The sequence below is a fragment of the Heloderma suspectum genome, chromosome 7, assembly GCF_057233095.1.
Source record: "Heloderma suspectum isolate Gila_16-S chromosome 7, 16-S_ref, whole genome shotgun sequence".
NCBI lineage: Eukaryota > Metazoa > Chordata > Lepidosauria > Squamata > Helodermatidae > Heloderma > Heloderma suspectum.
The window spans coordinates 100,126,914-100,142,204 of record NC_139464.1 but is presented as its reverse complement, the minus strand read 5'-3'; positions in this window follow the sequence as shown (position 1 = coordinate 100,142,204).

Sequence of the window (15,291 nt, the reverse complement as noted above, 5' to 3'; positions counted from 1 at the left end):
CGGGATAGACAGCTTGCCTAATGGTGCTGCTAGTGCCAGCAGCACCTCGCCCACCTCTGCCCCTGCCAACACTCCGAAGATGCCTCATGTTGCACTGGATTGTTATGACACACAGTGGGCTGTTACTGGAATAAGAAGTTAATTAATATAAATAGTATGCGTGTAGTGCTTTTTGGACATATTGTGTTGGAGGAATGCCACACAAGTGCATGCGTGTGCATGCACACACACACACACACACACGGACACATGGACACAGACACACAAGAGCAAAAGAAAAGCAGAGCTACCTAAGCAAATAAAGGTTTTTTTTTTTAAAAAAATATTGTTTTTATATTTAACTTTCATTTAGGGAAGGCAGGTAAAGTTCAAGAAATACAAGAGGATGGTGGAGGCGATAAGTTAAGAGCCGAGACCAAGCAAACAAGGAAACCCTTCTTTAATTTCTGTTTTGGGAAGAACAAGACAGAAAAGAAACAGAAAGATCACTTCAGAACATAGGCTGCTCTGGTGTGCCTTTATTTAAGAATTTAGAAAGCAAGAAAAAAATAAATGGTTGAATATTACTTCAGGGGGGCAGGGAGGAGGAACATGCCCAGGAGTCAATGTTTGTTTTTTAAAAATAAAATAAGGTTGGATTTTTAAAAAGCTTCACCTCATTATTTGGGCTTCGTAACAAGGCAGTGCACAGCCCTTGTTTAAAGACATAAAGCAAAACAAACATAAACCTCCCTCTGTCACAAATGACTTGGGAAAAAATGTTGATGAGCATTCTGTAGTCACGCTTCCTGAAGAGACCAGAAATTTGTAACCAGAAACAATGAAGGATTGTATTCTTCTAATGGAATTGGTAGAAACCTCTTTAAAAAATTCCTCAGCATTTAATCTTTACAATAAGCTTTTTACATGTTGTTGTTGTTGTTGTTCAGTCATTAAGTCGTGTCCGACTCTTCGTGACCCCATGGACCATAGCACGCCAGGCCTTCCTGTCCTCCGCTCTTTCCCGGAGCATGCTCAAGTTCATATTCATTGCATCGGTGATGCTACCTAGCCATCTCATCCTCTGCCATCCCCTTCTCCTTTTGCCTTCAATCTTTCCCAGCATCAGGGTCTTTTCCAGGGAGTTTTCTCTTCGCATTAGGTGGCCAAAATATTTGAGCTTCAGCTTCAGTATCTGTCCTTCCAATGAGAACTCAGGGGTGATTTCCTTTAGGATGGACTGATTTGACCTCCTTGCAGTCCAGGGGACTCGTAAGAGTCTTCTCCAGCACCACAGTTTGAAAGCATCGATTCTTCAGTGCTCAGCCTTCCTTATAGTCGAGCTCTCACAGCCATATGTTACTACTGGGAAAACCATAGCTTTGATTATATGAATCTTTGTCGACAAGGTGATGTCTCTGCTTCATACTATGCTGTCTAGGTTTGCCCAAGGAGCAAGAGTCTTTTAATTTCATGGCTACAATCACTGTCTGCGGTGATCTTGGAGCCCAAGAAAATAAAATCTGTCACTGCCTCCATTTCTTCCCCTTCCATATGCCAGGAAGTGATGGGGCCAGATGCCATGATCTTAGTTTTTTAACGTTGAGTTTCAAGCCAGCTTTTGCACTCTCCACTTTCACCCTCAACAAGAGGCCCTTTAGATCCTCGTTACTTTCTGCCATTAGGGTGGTATTGTCTGCGTATCTGAGGTTGTTGATAATTCTCCCAGCAATCTTAATTCTGACCTGTGATTCATCCAAACCGGTGTTTATCATGATGTACTCTGCATATAAAGTAATTAAACAGGGCGAAAATATACAGCCTTCTTGTACTCCTTTCCCAATTTTGAACCAATCGATTGTTCCATGTCCGGTTCTTACTGTTGCTTCTTGACCCTCATACAGGTTTCTCAGGAGACAGGTAAGCTGGTCTGGTACTCCCATCACTTTCAGAATTGGCCACAGTTTGTTGTGATCCACACAAAGGCTTTAGCGTAGTGAATGAAGCAGAAATAGACATTTTTCTGGAATTCTCTTGCTTTCTCCATGATCCAGAGAATGTTGGCGATTTGATCTCTAGTTTCTCTGCCTCTTCGAAACCCAGCTTTTACTTCCGGTAGTTCTCGGTTCACATACTGCTGAAGCCTAGCTTATAGGATTTTGAGCATCACCTTGCTGGCATGTGAAATGAGCGCAATTGTATGGTAGTTTGAACACTCTTTGGCGTTGCCCTTCTTTGGAATTGGAATGTAAACTGACCTTTTCCAGTCTTGTGGCCACTGCTGGGTGTTCCAAATTTCTTGGCATATTGAGTGCAGCACTTTAACAGCATCATCTTTTAGGATTTTAAATAGCTCAGCTGGAATACTGTCATCTCCACTAGCTTTGTTGTTAGTAAGGCTTCCTAAAGCCCACTTGACTTCACTCTCTAGGATGTCCGGCTCAAGTTCAGTGACCGCACTTTCATGGCTATCAGGGACATTAAGCTCTTCCCTGTATAGTTCTTATGTGTATTCTTTCCACTTCTTCTTAATCTCATCTGCTTCCGTTAGGTCCCTGCCTTCTTTGTCCTTTATCATGCCCGTCTTTGCACAAAACATTCCCTTGATATCTCTGATTTTCTTGAAAAGATCTCTAGTCTTTCCCATTCTGTTGTTTTCCTCGATTTCTTTGCATTGTTCATTTAAGAAGGCCTTCTTGTCTCTCATTGCTATTCTCTGGAACTCTGCATTCAGTTGGATATATCTTCCCCTTTCTCCCTTGCTTTTTGCTTCCCTTCTTTCCTCAACTGCTTGGAAAGCCTCATCAGACAGCCACTTGGCTTTCTTGCATTTCTTTTTCTTTGGGATGGATTGAGTTGCTGCCTCCTGAACAACGTTACGGACCTCCATCCATAGTTCCTCAGGCACTCTGTCTATCAGGTCTAATCCCTGAAATCTATTCCTCACCTCCACTGTATATTCATAAGGGATATGATTTATGTCATACCTGAATGGTTTAGTGGTTTTCCCTACGTTCTTCAATTTAAGCCAAAATTTTGCAATAAGAAGCTCATGATCTGAGCCACAGTCAGCTCCAGGTCTTGTTTTGACTGACTCTTCTCCATCTTTGGCTGCAAAGCACATAATCAGTCTGGTTTCGGTATTGACCATCTGGTGATGTCCATGTGTAGAGTCGCCTCTTGTGCTGTTGGAAAAGAGTGTTTACTATGATCAATGTGGTCCCTTGGCAAAAACTCTATTAGCCTTTGTCCTGCTTTATTTTGTACTCCAAGGCCATGCTTGCCTGTTATCCTGGTGATTTCTTGACTTCCTATTTTAGCATTCCAATCTCCTATGATGAAAGTGACATCTTTTTTTGGTGTTAGTTCTAGAAGGTGTTGTAGGTCTTCATAGAACCGATCAACCTCAGCTTCTTCGGCCTCAGTGGTTGGGGCGTAGACTTGAATTACTGTAACGGTGAATGGTTTGCCTTGGATTCGTACTGAGATCATTCTATCATTTTTGAGATTGTACCCCAGTACTGCTTTTCCCACCCTTTTGTTGACTATGAGTGCTGCTCCATTTCTTCTAAGGGATTCTTGCCCACAGTAGTAGTAGATATGATGGTCACCTGAATTAAATTCGCCCATGCTTGTCCATTTTAATTTGCTGATTCCCAAGATGTCGATGTTCAGTCTTGCCATCTCATGTTTGACCACCTCCAGCTTACCTTGATTCATTGATCTGACATTCCAGGTTCCTAAGCTATATTGTTCTTTACAGCATGGGACTTTCTTTTCACCACCAGACACATCCACAGCTGAGTGTCCTTTCGGCTTTGGCCCAGCCGCTTCACTCTTTCTGGCACTACTTGGAAATTCCCTCTGCTCTTCCCCAGTAGTACATTGGACACCTTCTGACCTGAGGGGCTCATTTTCCGGCGTCGTATCTTTTAGCCTTGTGATATGTTCCATGGGGTTTTCTTGGCAGGGGTACTGGAGTGGGTTGCCATTTCCTTCCCCAGTGGACCACATTTTGTCAGAACTCTCCGCCATGACCTGTTCATCTTGGGTGGCCTTGCACAGCATAGCTTATGGCTTCACTGAGTTATGCAAGCCCCTTCGTCACAACAAGGCAGTGATCCATGAAGGGTTTTTTACATGTAATTATAATCAGTAGGACTAACCATAGGCACAGGGATGCTCAGCAGCAGTTGCTGTCTCTCCTTCCCCCATCACAGCTGATTTAGAATGTTGAGAGGGGGAAAAACTGCCTTTTACCTCATATTATCAGTGGCTGAGAAGGAAGAGAATATTACACTGATTGGTGGTAGTACGGCTGAATCTGATGGGAACATTTGGGGAGTGGGGAGTGGGGACAAATCTGCTGGAATATTGGTGCATGAGGAAGACTCTCCTCACACTCTGATTTGCCAGCAGATTCACACACACCCCACCCAGTCCACCAAACAGAACTTGATAAAAGCTGGGATGCTACTTGAGTTCTACAGAACGGAGTGATGTTCAGTGGTTAGATTATAGCTACCATTATCATGGCAGCTATAGGTAAACTGGTCAGTGAAAGAAACATTCTATCTTTATAAGAGGTCATTGGGTGGGTCATTCTAACCTTCATAGAAGTGAAACTGACCAATTTTCCTAAAATTTACAGATGCCAGAAAGAAGTGTTGGCTTTACATACTGGAAAATTTCATGAAGTTTGGTGAACGTGTAAGGGAGAAAGAGCAGTTTAAAGCAAAAAACAAAAACAAACCCCTCTCCTTTTGTCAAAAGTGACTTATAGGGCTCCTTCACACTGGGCTTTTATCCTGCGATTGAGATGGCTCCTTCACGGAAGTTTGTGGGCTCTTTACATGACACCCTGACCCTGACGTGACCCTCCTGCACTAAATGCCCTTTGTTACGTTTTTAAATAGATCGCACATAATGAGCTAACAAACTACCCCATTGTGTTCCACTTCAGTTTCCTCCGTGAAAAGAATAAAAGTGGCAAGAAGAGGAGCTAGACCAATGAAAGATAATAGAAGAGTCAGATATGGGGAAAAGGAAGCGTGTGTAAAGTAGGGATGAACGAAAGTCACTTACCTTATGGCGAAATTGATTCGCGGTGGGGGGGAGGTGCTCCGTCCCTCCCACTGAAATTCTGGCCGGGGGGGAAGATGCTCCATCCCTCCCCCCTGAAATTCTGGCCGGGGGGGAGGCGCCCCGTCCCTCCCGCCACGAATCCTGGCCAGCCGGGTCTGCAAATGGCGGTGGCCGTAGCCGCCGCCGTTTGCGTCCCTGCAGTCAGCCATGATAGGCTATGTAAATGTTTACGTAGCCTATCACGGCTGAATAAAAACCCAAAACCAAAAACCACGTGTACGCAAATGGTGGCGCCCATGGGCGCCGCCATTTGCGTTCCTTATTTTGGCATGTCTAGTCTATGTAAACATTTATGTAGACTATGGCGAAAATAAGGGGAACGCAAATAGCATAGGTGCTACACTATTTGCGTTCCCCTTATTTTTGCCGTAATCTACGTAAATGTTTACATAGACTAGATGTGCCAAAATAAGGAACGCAAATGGCGGCGCCCATTGGTGCTGCCATTTGCGTACGCGCGTTTTTTTGTGTTTTTTTTTACTCAGCCATGATAGGCTATGTAAAGATTTATGTAGCCTATCACGGTATTTTTTAAAAATCTAGCCATGATAGGCTACGTAAATCTTTACGTAGCCTATCACTTTTTTTTTTACTGGAAATGGCAGTGGTGGCAGCCGGTCGGAAGACCGGCTGCCGCAGCCACCTCCGAACCGCCGCCGAACTGCCGCCGAACCGCCGCGGGAGCTGCCGCCGACAGGGAGATTCGCCCAAGGTAAGTCCCATCCCAGGAGGGGCAGGGGGGCAGACCGTTTCACCACTGATTTCGGGGGGCCGAATGTGCTGGCATTCAGCCTCCCCGAGATTCGTGGCGAAATTCTCTGAAATCTCTAGTGTAAAGGGAGTCAGTGGTGATCCTGCATTTAAAATGGAAGCAGAAAGCCCCATTTTAAATTAGGGGTGCACGAAAGCCACTTACCTGGTCTTGCAGCTTGCTTCGCGGTGGGGGGGAGGCGCTTTGCTGCTCCCCCTGAAGTTCAGGCTGGGGGGGAGGCTTCCCTCCTCGCCCGGCCGAAATTCAGGCCGGGGGGGAGGCTTCCCGCCTTGCCCGGCTGAAATTCAGGCCGGGGAGGAGGCGCCTCGCCTCGCCCGGCCGCGAAATAAAAAGTAAAAAAAAAAAAAACGCCCCGTGATAGGCTACGTGACGATTAACGTAGCCTATGATGGCTAGATCTGCAAAGTGAGCCGTGATAGGCTACGTTAATCGTCACGTAGCCTATCACGGGTGACTTAAAAAAAAAAAAAGTGCGTACGCAAATCTTTACGTAGACTACAGCGACCAAATAAGGAATGGGAATGGCGGCTCCCTATGGGGGCCGCCATTATCCGTACGTGCTTTTTTTTTTTTTTAAGTCACCCGTGATAGGCTACGTGACGATTTACATAGCCTATCACGGCTGACTTTGCAAATCTAGCCGTGATAGGCTACGTTAATTGTCACGTAGCCTATCACGGGGGCGTTTTTTTTTTTTTACTTTTATTGGAATGGCAGCAGTGTCAGCCGGTCGAAAGACCGGCTGCCACCTCTGCCCCTGTCGAAGACCTGCCGAACCGCCGCCGGGACCCGCCGCCGGGAGGGACATTCGGGAAAGGTAAGTCCCATCCCAGGGGGGGGGCAGGGGGCGGGGGTGTGGAGAATTTCTCCCCGAAACTACTTCGGGGGGCCAAAGATGTTGGCACTCAGCCCCCCGAAGTTTCGGGGAGAAATTCTCCCCCATCCCTATTTTAAATGCAGGATTTTGGCAAGAGTGTTGGACTGGGAGATCCAGGTTCTAGTCCCCACTCAGTCATGGAAACTCACTGGGTAACTTTGGGCTAGTCATAGACTCTCAGCCCAGCCTACCTCACAGGGTTGTTGTGAGGATAAAATGGAGAGCAGGAGAATAATGTAAGCCGCCTTGGGTTCCTTGCAAGAGGAAAAAAGGTGGGGTATAAATGTAATACATAAATAGATAGGCTGGTGTAGAAATGCCCATAGACTCTCAGCCTGTCCTACCTCTCAGGGTTGTGATGAGGATAAAATGTTGTGAGGATAAATGTGGCACATGCCATAGAACCAAGCACTTGGTTTACATTTTCTTGAAGGTGAAGAGGAGGAGAAACTCACCAGATTACTTTTGGGTGCTTGGTTGAAAGCTGCATAGCCTTAACGTTTATTTATTTATTGTAAACTATATGTTTTTTGTTTATTGAATTTATAATCCACTCAAACAGCAATTTGTTTTTGGGCAGATTAAATGTATAATAAATAAATATGGATTCAATCAATCTTACAGTAGTGTGTTCATATGAATGCTTTTCACCCATTGACATCTAAATACCCTAGTCCCTTCTGTAACAGAAATGAATTCCTTGCAGGGTCAAGAGAATCCTGGATGGGAATCCTACAGCTCCACCTATGCTATGCTACCTATGCTTCTTTGAAACCTATGCAAATATTTCTATACAGATGTCTTTGTTAATACACCTTGAAGAATAAATGAAAAAGCACCTTTGGGATCCCAAAGCAGTTAGAATGATAGCCTTGCTTTCACATTCTGAGATTTTCTGATGATAAAGATAATTATTTGAATATAAGTCTGCCCAGTTGACTCCTTGATTTGCTGCCACTTGCATATCTGCCCCCTCTATTGCACTCTGCTACCATGATAAGATTCTACCATTAGCTATGATAGCATATTTACATGGCTGATCCTAAGCCAGCACTGATCAATGGGAGGATCTGTCATGTAGCAAATTTCACCTCTACAATACAACTGTATCCAAATGGTACTTAGGGATGGTGGAGAATTCCTCCACGGATTCCAGTGATGCTGAATGCACTGGCATTCGGCCCCCTGGAATCCATGGCGGAACGGCCTCCTGCCCCCCCGCCTCACGGAACCCCCCGGGATGAAGCTTACCTGCGGCGGATGCGGTGGCTTCAGCGGCGGCTTCGGCGGCAGGGCGGCGGCAGCGCGGCAGTGGCGGCGGAAGGTGTGGCGGCAGCGGAAGGTGCGGTGGCGGGGGCAGTGGCGGGGGTGGCAGGTGCGGTGGCGGGCGCGGCAGTTGCGGAAGCGGAAGGGGTGGCGGCGGCAGGCGGTGGTTGAAGGGTCAGCGGCGGGGGCAGCAGGTGCAGCGGCGACGGGGGTGGGGGCGGCCACTGCTGGGCGCAGCGAACGCAAATGGCAGCAGCTATGGTGGCTGCCATTTGCATTCGCTATTTTTAGCCATTCTAGCCTACGTAAGTATTTACATAGGCTAGAATGGCTAAAAATAGCGAACACAAATGGCGGCAGCCGTAGCCGCTGCCATTTCCGTACGCGTTTTTTTTACTTTGCCGTGATAGGCTACATAAATATTTACGTAGCCTATCATGGTTAAGTACAGGGATGCAAACAGCGGTGGCTATGGCCGCCGCCATTTGCGTCCCTGCTGCCCAGTGGCCTGATGTCTGGCTGAGGGCGGGGCCGGCCGGCGGCTCTGCGGAATCCCGGCGGAGCGGAGCCAGCTGGGCAGGATTCCGGGGGGAAGGACAGACTGCCTTCCTCCCGTTGAGGATTCCGGGGGGAGGGACGAAGCGCCTCCCCCCCACCGCGAAGCAGATCCACGGAACGATAAGTGACTTTCGTACATCCCTAATGGTACTCTTAGTTTCAGAATGACCATTGGTTCCACATCAAAATTAAACCATTCCGATAGATAGATAGATAGATAGATAGATAGACAGACAGACAGACAGACAGACAGACAATAAAGGGGCAGACACTCTACCATCTTCAGTTAAGGAGTCAGTAGCCAGTTAGCACATGCAGTATTGATCACATGAAAAGTCACTGTAAGCAAGCCCTTGTATGTTGCAAACTGTCCGACACAAGCCCTGCCATGTTGTTTTGCAAATTTTAATTTGTTTTAATTTGTCTGGTTTGCTGTTGTACATAAAATGCATGGTGGCAAGCCACTCCACTGAAATGTTCTATTAATATATACCATTTCTCCTCTGTTCATATGTGCTTTGTATCTTCAGTTTTTCTTGTCTTTTATTTTTAGTTAGCATTGCTTAATCCCATCCTAACAACTTGATATAATGCCTAGGGAAAGCATGTTTGTTTGTTTACTTGTTAACTGATATTTCCTTAGGGATGGCGGAGAATTTCTCCCCGAAATCGGCGGTGAAATTCTCCGCCACCCCCCCGCCACCCCCTGCCACCCCCCCCCCGGGATGGGACTTACTGTAGCCGAATGTCCCTCCTGGCGGCGGGTCCCGGCGGCGGTTTGGCGGGCTTTCGGCGGGGGTGGGGTGGCAGCCGGTCTTTCGAACGGCTGCCGCCGCCGCCATTACAGCTGAAGTAAAAAACAACAACAACCCTGTGATAGGCTACGTAATGATTTACGCAGCCTATCATAGCTAGATTTGCAAAGTCAGCCGTGATAGGCCGCCATTTGCGTTCCTTATTTGGTCCCGGTAGTCTACGTAAAGATTTATGTAGACTACGGCAAAAATAAGGGCAACCCCATGGGGGCCGCCATTTGCGTACGCGCTTTTTTTTTTCCAAAGTCACCCGTGATAGGCTACGTAACGATTAACATAGCTTATCACGGCTGACTTTGCAAATCTAGCCGTGATAGGCTGCGTAAATCATTACGTAGCCTATCACGGGGTCTTTTTTTTTTAACTTTCGTAGTTCACGGCTGGGGAGACGGGGCACTTCTCCCTAGCCTGAATTTCGGCCGGGCGAGGCAGAAAGCCTCCCCCCCGCCTGAATTTCGGCCGGGCGAGGCGGGACGGATCCCCCCCCTCGCCTGAACTTTGGGGGGAGAAGCAAAGTGCCTCCCCCCCACCACGAAGCAAGCTGCGAGACCAGGTAAGTGACTTTCGTACATCCCTATATTTCCTAAGCTTTAGTTGGAAATATATAAATTTCCTAGGCCCCATGGGGGCAGCTTGCACCACATGAGAGGACTCGAGAGGTGGTGAGAAAAAGAACCGCACCTCCCAGCACTATCGAAGTCCCCCACCACCCACATTCCCACTGGTGTCTCTGATTTGAGAATGGAGATAACAGCAGAGATGCCTCAGGGGGTAAATCCACCAGAGGGCAGAGCTTGGAGGCCAAGCCCCACGCCCTGGAGGTGATGGGATTATTTAGTTATGATGCCTCCTGTTAGAAAGGCAGTTAGCAGAGAAAAAAAGAAACTAAAAGGTAAAACAGAATGAGCGTTTCCTAGTCCCACATGCACACAGGCTATCCTAGAACAATAAAGCAGACCACACCCTTCTTTAGTGAAGAAAAGAAATATTCTTGCATATACAATGCAGGTACAGCATAGAGCTTCAAAAAGAGTTTGTTCAGTCAATTTTGTGTTCTATTACACCTGCAAGAGCAAAAGAGCAAACACATGTGCTCTCAGCAATGGTGGATGTTGGGGGGTGGGTGGGAGAGGAAGGGGAGGAGCAAAAGGAAGAAATCACAGGAAACCACACTAGGCGATAGAGATCCTAAGATTAGTCGTGGTCCAGTGAACTAACTAGCTGTAACACTGCCCCCTTCCAGTAACTTGCAGATGAGGCTGCAATATTCCCAGCAGGAGAAGTGCAAGGAGGCTTTGTGGGCCAGAGATGCAGACCCTCTGTGGTCCAGATTAGGCTCAGAGCCAGAGGTTCCACATCCCTCTCCTAGGGTTTACAGACTGTCAAGGGCTCCTTGGAGGGCTCTCTCAGTCTAATCCAGTAGCCAAGTCCAGACGCAAACAAAGGGATTCTTTTCAAAGCTTTATTCTTCTTTTACAACTTACAACTTTACAGGTAGCAACTAGATCTGAGCAACAGCATCCCTATGCCCTAAGTTGGAACAGTTGGTCCCCATTTGAAAGGCAATTACTGGCAGACCCCTGAATATAAGGACTAGGGAGAATCCCTCCCCTTTTCCCTTGGATCCTCTGGGCGCTACACCTCCTTTCCGTGCTCTCCATTTGGCGCCGCTCTCTGCGTCTGCGCCGCGCATCCAACCAGTCTGCTATCGGTGCTGGGTCACTCCCTGGACTGCTTTCTAATCTAGGAATGTGGGTGGGAGGAATCTCTGTCAGCTGCGGGCCCTGGGGAAAAGGGGCGCGCTCCTCTCCCAGGAGCGACTGCTCTTCCTCCGAATCAGAACTACTCTGGGATTCTATGGGCTCAGTGTCCACCCTGACACAGACAATGCCTGGGCTTTATCATGTAGTACATTTTTCATTTGGTCTAATTTGTTATTTAACCTAACACCATTCACCAATTAGTAAAATTACTAGGTGTTCTAAAGAATGCCTGGCATATGTACTTCACCTGAAACATGTACAAAATTCAAGTGCTCCTAAAACTGTAGTGAATTGCTGTAAGAGGAATGAGACCTTCTGCCATAAAGGAGTAACACTGAAAGTTAGGACAACAGCTCCCCACAATCTTTTCCCTATTCCGATTTCTGCTCCCTCCTCCCAAAATCACACTTCTACTCCATGCTACACCTGGCCTAATTTATTGGTGCAGTAGAACTGGCTGCTTTAATAACTTTTCTCATTTCTCTTTGTTATTTTAATCATTGGCCCTGCAGGCAATTACAACTCAATGTACTAACCAGAAGAGCAGCCCAGCACACATGCACCCGAACGTTCCACACCCCCAGTGGGGAAAACACCTTTGGAAACTTTGAGACACCATCTTTCCAGCACTTGGGTACTTCAATAAACAATATATCTTGTGTGATCTTATAAACCCTCTTTAATTAAGGGTGCTGTGAAAAGTCCCCCTCAGTGGTGCTGCACTGTGCTTGACATTTGTGTGGAATGTTGCTGTGTTGGAGCTGCTCTCTCAGGAGTGTGATCATTAATTAGGGACATCTTTAGACGGATCTAGCCTCCTCCTCCATATTTCATGCTACTTTTGTGCTATTTTAGACTTTATACTAATGTAGTTTTCTTGTGAACTTCTGCGACAGGCACATACAACTAGCTCCGTTGCTATAATAGATATAAGGGGTGGGGGTGGGATTGAACTACACATAACAGTTTTGTCTTGATCATCAAATTGATTTTTTCCTTCCCATTTTTTTCAGGAGAGCGCATGTGCCAAGAGAGGAAAAGGTGTGTTCACATCTCAAGTGAAATCCCTTGAGTAAACCAGGATAATTTTAGCTTTAAAGGGAGTTACGCTGTCTTGTCATAAGATTTTAGCCAAATTACTCTTCTCCTTTTAGCACAGTACTGGTCTCAAATAAGCAAATGTTTTGTACTGTGTGAGGACAGCCATGCGGTGGGGGGGTTGCTGCACAAGCCCCTAGGTATTCCTTGTTGCCCAGCAACTGTAGGCAGCCACAGTTAAGGCTTGTTAAGCAGAAGGAAAGGGAATCAGGGCAGGGGCTCTTTAAATGGCTCAAGGACTCTGAGGGAGGAGGAGGTGAGGCAAAATCACAGGATAAAACCTTGAATGCTGGAAGCTCAAGGCAGAAAGAAGAAAGTAGGGATGGTGCCAGAGTCTGAGAAGGGGATGGGGTCTGCTGGACTCCCCCCTGCTTGACTACCTGGACCCTGCTTACTGGGCCACGGGGGGCTTGCTTGCCTATTTGGCAACCAGCAGGAAGTGCAGTGAGGCCATCTGATGCCTTACAAAGCTCCCATGGTACACAGAAATGTGTCTCAGTTACTTCTGTACATCTAATGTTGCCTATAGCTGGCTGCCTTAAAGGGGCAATAACTCAACTTTATAGGGGTAAAGGTAAGGATGGACGAAAGTCCCTTACCTGGTCCCACAGTTTGCTTTGTGGTGGGGGGGAGGCGCTTTGGTTCTCCCCCCGAAATTCAGGCCGGGGGGGGAGGTGCCCCACCTCGCCCGGCCGAAATTCAGGCCGGGGGGGAGGCGCCTCATCCCTCGCCGCCAAAATTAAGGCCGGGGAGGAGTGCCCTGTCTCCCCGGCCGCGAAATAAAAAAGTAAATGTAAAAAAACAACAACACACACATGTGATAGGCTACGTAACGATTTATGTAGCCTATCACAGCTAGATTTCCAAAGTCAGCTGTGATAGGCTATGTAAATTGTTACGTAGCCTATCACGGGTGACTTTGAAAAAAAAAAAGCGCATACACAAATGGTGATGCCCATGGGAACATAGCTATTTGCGTTGCCCTTATTTTCGCTGTAGTCTACATAAATCTTTACGTAGACTACAGGGACCAAATAAGGAATGCAAATGGCGGCTGCCTATGGGGGCCGCCATTTGTGTATGCGCTTTTTTTTTTTTCCAAAGTCACCCATGATAGGCTTCATGATGATTTACGTAGCCTATCACGGCTGACTTTGGAAATCTAGCTGCGATAGGCTACATAAATCATTACGTAACCTATCACGGGGGTGTTTTTTTTTTTTTTCCGTGGCCGGGTAGACGGGGCGCTTCTACCCAGCCTGAATTTCGCCGGCAAGGGATGGGGCGCCTCCCGCCCAGCCTGAATTTCGGCCAGGCGAGGCGGGGCGCCTCCCCCCCTCGCATGAACTTCGGGGGGAGAAGCAAAGCGCCTCCTCCCCACCGCGAAGCAAGCTTCGAGGACAGGTAAGGGACTTTCATCCATCCCTAAGCCTATCACGTGTGTGTGGGTTTTTTTTTTACATTTACTTTGTAATGGCGGCAGCCGCAGCCGGTCGGAAAACCAGCCGCCACCCCCGCCCCCGCCGAAACGCTGCCGGGACCCGCCACCGAGAGGGACATTCGCAGGAGGTAAGTCCCATCCTGGGGGGGGATGGGGGGCAGAGAATTTCTCTGCCAATTTGGGGGGGCCGAATGCGTTGGCATTCGGCCTCCCCGAGATTCGTGGAGAAATTCTCCGCCATCCCTAGGTAAAGGGCTCTTTATGCCTGTAATGTTAAGCCATTCCCCTTTAAGGCAGCTGTAGATGCAACATTACATATGTGGAAGTAACCAAGCTGTCATTTCTGTACAAATGGGAGCTCAGTAAGGTGGCAGGTAGGGATGGCAGAGAATTCTGCCATGGATTTCAGTGAGGCCGAATGCACTGGCATTCGGCCCCCCGAAATCCATGGTGGAACGGCCTGCCCCCCCGTCCCCCCGTGGATCCCTCCTCGGAAGAGACTTACCTGGGGTGGATGTTCTGGATGGTGGCGGCTCCAGCGGCGGCGTCAGCGGTGGCGGCGGCGGCTGGTCTTCCGACCGGCTGCTGCCGCCGCTATTTGCATTCTCATCTTTTTTTTTTTTCCCCAGACGTGATAGGCTACGTAAAGACTTGCATAGCCTATCACGTCTGGGTAAAAAAAAACTACGCATGCTACGGCAGCCGCCATTTGCATTCCTTATTTTTTGCCGTTTTAGTCTACATAAATATTTACGTAGACTATTATGGCAAAAATAACAGGGAATGCAAGTAGCATAGTGGGCGCTATTTGCATTCCTTTTTGATTCGCTGTTTGATTCGCTGTTCCTTTTTGAATTCGCTGTACGTAAATATTTAAGTAGGCTAAAACGCCCACTACGCTATTTGCATTCCCCTTTATTTTCGCCGTAATAATCTATTTACGTAGATTAAATGGCGAAAAATATCGAATGCAAATGGTGGCTGCTGTAGCCGCCGCCATTTGCGTACGCGTTTTTTTTTTTAACCCAGATGTGACAGGTTATGTAAATATTTACATAGCCTATCACGGTTGACTACAGGGAAGCAAACGCCATTTGCGTCCCTGCTACCCAGCGGCCAGATGTCCATCTGCTGGCGGAGCCGGACGGCAGCTCTGCGGAATCCCCGTGGAGCGGAGCCGGCTGGGCAGGACTCTGGGGGGAGGGACGGAGCACCTCCCCCCATGTTGAGGATTCTGGGGGGAGGGATGGAGTGCCCCCATCCCACCGCAAAGGAGATAGGGATGTGAGAGAATTCCGCCATGGATCTTGGGGAGGCCAAATGCCATTCGGCCCCTCAAAATTGGTGGCGGAACGGCCTGCCCCCCCCGCACCCCCCGGGACAAGACATACCTGGGGCGGATCTTCTGGGCAGCGGCAGCTCCGGCGGCGGTTCAGTGGTGGCGGCTGCGGCAGCCGGTCGTCCAACTGGCTGCTGCCGCCACCATTTCCAGTTAAAAAAAAAAAAAAGACATGATAGGCTACATAAAGATTTACGTAGCCTATCACGGCTAGGTTTTTTAAAAAAACCTGTGATAG